Here is a 6,778-nt window from a genome sequence, read left to right on the forward strand (position 1 = left end):
AAAATTAGTCTCAATTATAAAGTTTATTTGTTTAAAAATATATTAAAATATTTTTATCAAAAGTTACACCTCATTATAATACTCTGTAAGGGAGTGCAAAATATTAGTTTATTGCTAAAACATTAACAAAAAATGGCAAAATAGAGCAATAAAATGAATTAAAGAAATAATTTGACAACATTTAGGTTTTATTATAAAATATGTCATTTAATAAGGTGACGTATGCACATTTAAAAAAATTCTCTGCATAGCGAATCAATAACTTTGAATCCTTTTCGATTTAGCATTTAGCAGTTAGGCTTTGTTTTATTTTATCCAGTTTTAAATATTACAGTAAATTAAAAAAATGCTTTGAATTTACATAATTATTTAAATTTATAAAGCGTATCTTTTATTTTTAATTGCATCTTCATAATCTCCAAGACAGACAAAACATATCACCTCTATATCCATTTTTTTGGAAAGATCTATCTGAGACTCAGAAATTATGTGCCTTATATGATATCTCCTGATTTTAAACAAAAGAGCTCAGATTTAAACCAGATATTTTTGCTCTGGCCCACCATTCTTACAGTTCTAATTTGTATTTTTAAATGGTAGTCCAATTTGTATTTTTATGGGGTCCAATTATAATACAAATGCTAACTTTAAAAGAAATATTGTATATTTCAATAAATTGCCAGGCAGTGGCAGTGTCGCCTGCCTGAAGTAAAAGAGCTCCTTTTATCATTAATAATACAGCCTATTTATAGAACCGAATCTGTTCTGATAATGGATATTTCATCAAAACAATAATGCACTATTTCAGTGTGCTTTGCTTGTGAAGATATTAGGGGCACTTTATCTTTTCTATGGACATGATTCTGATAAAAAGAAATTATTCTCATCATAAATAAAATGGCAGTGTGTTTGATATTTCTTTTGTCTTCTTTAACTGTGTCATATGTTTCAATAACAAACTGTAAAAGATGGGAAATTTGGATTGAGTTTTCTTGATCTTACTTTTTATTTCAATACAGAAATCTTGTGCACCTGCTCACACAGTACCCACCTCAGGCAGTGACAGAGCAGCTTCCTGTTGAGGAAAAATTTCAAAGAACATTCATCTTACTTCAGAAAGACATCTGGGCAAATGAACTCCTTTAAAGCCATAACCAAATGCCTTAACCACAGATATATGCTCACTGGACAGAGCCACCCAACTATTATTTTAAAGGTATCAAACAAGGACATTTATGTTTTAGGAAAAGTAACTCTGTGAAGAAAACTTGTTAATAGTGATTAGCATGTATATAATGCAAACCTATTGTCAATCAAAGGGTGATTTAACAGCATTATTATAACCTGAAAACTTGTTGGAAATGTATTATCTAATCCAAATCTTTATTTCAGCCTATGCAGATTAAAGGTTCAGTGCATTGCTACAAGATGACTTGCGCATGAATTTTATTATTAGTAAGTAATTTTGAATCACTTATATATATATTAAATAAGTTAATTTGCTCTAGGAAAAAAGTTTATTATTTCGCTTTATACCCTTTTAAATTAAATAATTTTTTTCTGATAATAGGTTGTAATAATCACTTCTAAATATTCCCTTTGCTCTGTGCAATCTCTGTCCCTGTAGTTGAACAACAATGTACCACTTTATAGACATTAAATGTTATGAATGATTAAATAGGAAGGAAGGGACAGTATATCCATGGAGACATGCAGTAGGGTGAATGATCCTAAGAAATCAATAACAGGTTTAAGGTAAATGAGCTCAAGGAACAGGTTTTATGTTAGTGTTTTGCTTAAGTGTGCTCTAAACTCTTTCTGTCTAAAGTATGATTTACAGAATAGCAGCGTCAACATCACCTGGAAATCTCAGACCTTACCCCAGAACTTCTAAATTAGAAGATAATCTCTGAGTGTAGTGTTGCATATAGACAGGAAGATAGGTTGATTTGGAAGCAGGAAGGTCAGCTTGTCGTCCATTGTAATAAGCAGATAAGAGTTGATAGTTTTTTGGACTAAAATAATAATATGGAAGATGGTGAGAAGCAGGGATGAAGTACGGAATCTTCATGCCTAGTATAGCATGGATAATGGAAATTAACAACGGATGCCATAGCAGTTAGAGTTGTCAAGCAACCCACCATATGGGAAATTAGAGGATGAATAGAAGAGTCTAATGTTAGGATATATTTGAAATGATATCACATGCATTTTGCTTATAGATTGGATAAGGGATGTGTTTTCATGTTAAATGATATTTAAAGGCCAATTTTAGCAAGCAAGTCCTGTTAAGGGCAAGGCAACTCAAAATAAAATTTCAGGTAACTCCACTAGAAAATGCATTTTACTAGCTCAAGTTAGAAATCTAAAATAGATGATAGAGGAGGGAATTGACAAGTGTTAGCACCATACTATGCTGAAAGAATATTGCAGAGATTCCTTTTTTTTTTTGGATTCACACACCTTCTTCTTAGAGCAGAATTGTAAATTCATGAAATAAAATATTGGGTTGGCCAAAAAGTCCATTTAGGTTTTCCTTTAAAATAAAACACATTTTTCATTTTCACCAGTAACTTTATAGATTTGTGTATTTTGAATATGTTGGCTATCTCCTGCAATTGGCTTCTAGTGGATTGAGGCCTGGGATGCTGCTAATCATTTTCCAATACATATCACAGCCCCACAGCAAATAATTATTTGGCCAAAATGTAAAAAGTACCAAGAGACCTATCAAACCACTTTTCACACGTTCAGTCAGTTGCAGCACATTCTTCATACACTGCACCAATCTTTTCTTCTATTTCAGCTATGTTTTCTCCTTTCTTGAAATACTAAAACATAATACACCAAATACAGTTGCATATTTTTTTCCATCTTCCATTCACCAATTTTGGTAATTTTTTTTAATGCACTTTGATATGACAACTGTCACATACAATCTAACAAAATTGTTTCAAATGAAGTTAAAGACCACTAAGCACTACTGGAGCCATTGTATGAGGGAAAAAAAAAAAAAACTAAACTAAATGAAACTTTTTGGCCAACCCAGTACATTTCATTAGAAATCTAAAATTACACTAATATTTAATGTACATTAGTATAATTGTATCTCTCCATTAACATATTAAATAATAAGAAATAGTAGCAGTTCTAAAACCAATTATAATATCAAAGTAGTAATTAGTTTTTTTTTAGATATCTGCAACAACTGTAAGTTTATATGAAAATATGTGTTTTATATTGGTGACAAGTAATAGTTACATTTTTATAGTTTGTTGCCTACATTATGAAATATGAAAATTTGATTAGTGGACTTTTGTTCCTATCTAAAATGTCCACAGAGACATTGGTCCACATCAAAAGTTCTTGATATTTCTTTCTGTCTAAAATGTTAATGGAGACATTTCATCCATGCCAAATATATCTGTGAATAGGCTGCCAAGGCAAGCAGGGTTATTATTATTGGCAATACAGCCACAAGATTATTATTGAATGATAAAACATGATGCTAATTTTATGTATTCTGGAAATCCAAAATATAAATACATATAATGAACATTTTCTAAGTGTGGATTCTTTGACATGATGGAATTTCAGAACCATTTTGGTATAGACCATATGTCTTCATGAACATTTGGGTCAGGGCCAAATCTCAAGAACCATGTTTCTCAGTGTATGTTTAGGCTAGGACCAAATGTCCTGCAAGGGACATATCAATTAGAAATTCATGAACAAAGAGATGATTTTTTTCTGCAGCCAAATTTATGATCCCTCTGAGTTTCAACCAGTGCTTGGTTGGTATCCTGTCCACTTTTATGCTGTCTGGCTGCCTTTCTCACAGCATTGTACTTCCAAAGATTTTATATTGAAGATTGTGGAAAGGAAGCCGCACACACCAATTACCTAACGGTGTTGGCACAGGTATGGAGACAGGACTAAAGGAACATGATGGAGGAACCCACTTTTCCAAATAACACAATCTGAGTGTTATTCATTAAAGTCTACATGTTTTAATCAAGTCTTCTCTAAATCATCACTAAAACATTCAACTGAAAATGCTTTTATTTACAAAAGACAAAAGAACTTTGCAATATTTCCTTTGTTGTTGATTTTACTTCAAGAGATATTAATTTAAGAGCATTGATAATGTGCACAATAGGCATACATTTGAACTTGTCTCAAAATAAAAACATTGGATATTTTATAAAATTATATTAATGTAATAATATTCGCAGTGCAGTTATAACTTAATTGCATATCTCATTCCGTGGGAACTTATTTAATCAGTGTTCCAATATAAATATTAAGTAAAATTGATGTTTTCATAGTTTATGAACCAGTAAAATGGAGTGAATTAAATACAAAACCTTAGGAACTACTTCTATTGAATACAGAAGCAAGAATCCTTAGTTGGTCAGTTGCCTTAATGTTTATGGTTTATTGATTTAATTAGAACCTACCAAAATTATTTCATCATAAAAGAAAATGTTTGAAGGGCAAAAGACACCTATGAGAATGTATGTTTTTATGCTTTTAAGAGCATGAAGAACAATATTTTAAAGAGCTTTATAAAAATATAAGAAAAAGTTAATATTAAGTAAACATGCAAAAATGGAAAATTGAATTGCTCTTTATCTACTGAAGTAATTAAGAGGTTCTTTAATTTATAAATTTTGCTTTTGTGTTTTTCAAATTAAAATGTTAACATTCATAATTTCAACTTTATTGTTTTGTTTATAAGTGAATTTTAAAAATTACAAAAGTCAGAAGCAGCTGTAATTATAAACATAAACACATAACTTTTATAAATTTTTATTTAAAAAATTTGCCCTTGATGCCAAATTTCCAAAAGCCAACATATCGGTGGAACACAAGTAGGACACTTCTAAATATATTTAATGACATTAAGCCAAATAACTTTCAGGTTGCCACATAAGAGAAATCAAGGAAGAATAGATAAAAAAATTGTGCTGGGTTTTGAAAATTATTCCCCAGAGAATTTGCCCCAAACACCTCCTCTCTACTGCATATACATTTTGTACCTTGTTTCAATAGATAAAGCTTCCTTTTACTTAGTTTTTATAGATTATCTGGAACACCTGAGAGATACAAAACACTGAACAGTTGTTGAACAATTAACTTGAAAGATATGTTATTTTTGCTTACTTTTTGTTTTCACATAGATTCATGTTTTACTTAAACTGAGACATATGTATTTTTACAATTTAAGAAGTAACTAATCACTTTAAATTATACTTTCATAATTAGTTTGTTTTTTCCATTTTAATACTGTCTTTTTTCTGTGAAGACCATATTTCTGTTCTGCCATCATGGGAAAACTCAAGATGTAGGCATTGCTATGGTTGGATAAAATGGGCTTTACTCATTTTTCCTCTTCTAGTTGTATAGTCTTTATTTGCCCTTATATGGCAATCAAAGAATTACATTAATTGCTTGTATATGCAGTGTAAAATATTCATTGTTTGACCCTGTTATAAATAACAGTAGAAGAAATTTAAATAAGTTAAATGTGATACGTAACACGACACCTTTTTATGAAGTGATATTGTAACTATTTTGTCAATATAACTAAGAGTAATATTTATTAACTTAAATCTGAATTTGAAATTTATTCTCTAGGGATTTTCATACAGTAATATAATAATTGCTTGTTTTTGTCAAGATAACTGAAAAGGTAAGTTTTATTAGTTGAACTCTAAATTTAAAATTTACTATTCTACAAAGTCTATTGTCATGGGCCATTACAGGTGTGAATTTTGTCAAACAAATGGTACTAATTTGATCCATAAAAATTTATTTATTCATATATTGTAAATTGATGGAATGTTCTTCATTTCCACATTCTAGATGGTTTCCAGGATTACAGGGGTGTAATCATGTTCTTATGCAGTTCTTTGGAGCTTCCTATAGTAGAGATTGTTAAACACATGTATGAGTGAAGGAAACAAGCAATGGCTTCTGGGATTATAGGCCTGATATATATGAGATTCTAAGCACCGTTAACTTTCTTGTCAGCTATTAGCCACATAACATAACTGAGGATCTGAGAAGAAAGTGCTAATCTGTTATCTAATTGTCATTGAAGAGAAGGAGGCAGACAGTCCTTTGTCTGAAAGTTTTTATTGTGCTCTAATGACTTCAATTGCAATTCAGTTCAATATCAATTATTTCAAATATTGGCCTCAAAGCCTGAGAAAAAATTATTTTAGATTAATTTTTTAATTGAAAACACAATTACAAATAAGCAGATAGTACATTACTCTATACTCTTTCTTTTGGTCAAAGAATGTGCATTGCAATTTTTAAATTGGTTCAAAAGAGAAACCTAGTATTTATTAAAGAATTATTTTACCTTGTATCATGACAAATGTTATAAAAACTTTGGATACTGTATGATTTGATTATAAAACAATAACATTTTAGATTATTTTAGACTACAAAGAAAACACATGTTCTAATATATTTGGATGCATGTATGTAATGCTGTAATAAGTTGTCATGGATTCTCATGATTTGTATTCCAATATTGTCTCCAAATTTTGTAGAAAAAAATGTATCAAACATTCAGACTATGAAAGTTCCTTACTACCTTTGAGAAAGCATAGAAATGTTCAGTATTTAGCTTATGTTCTGTGAGATATGTTTTTAAAACTTAGAAAACTTAAATATTATGAAAACTAATTTTAAACATTTCTATTAAATAGATCACATGTAAGTATGTAAAATAACTTTTTAAAATTAAGACATATGAAGAACC

This window comes from Furipterus horrens, unplaced genomic scaffold (genome assembly GCF_987537825.1).
Source record: "Furipterus horrens unplaced genomic scaffold, mFurHor1.1.pri manual_scaffold_1, whole genome shotgun sequence".
Taxonomy (NCBI): domain Eukaryota; kingdom Metazoa; phylum Chordata; class Mammalia; order Chiroptera; family Furipteridae; genus Furipterus; species Furipterus horrens.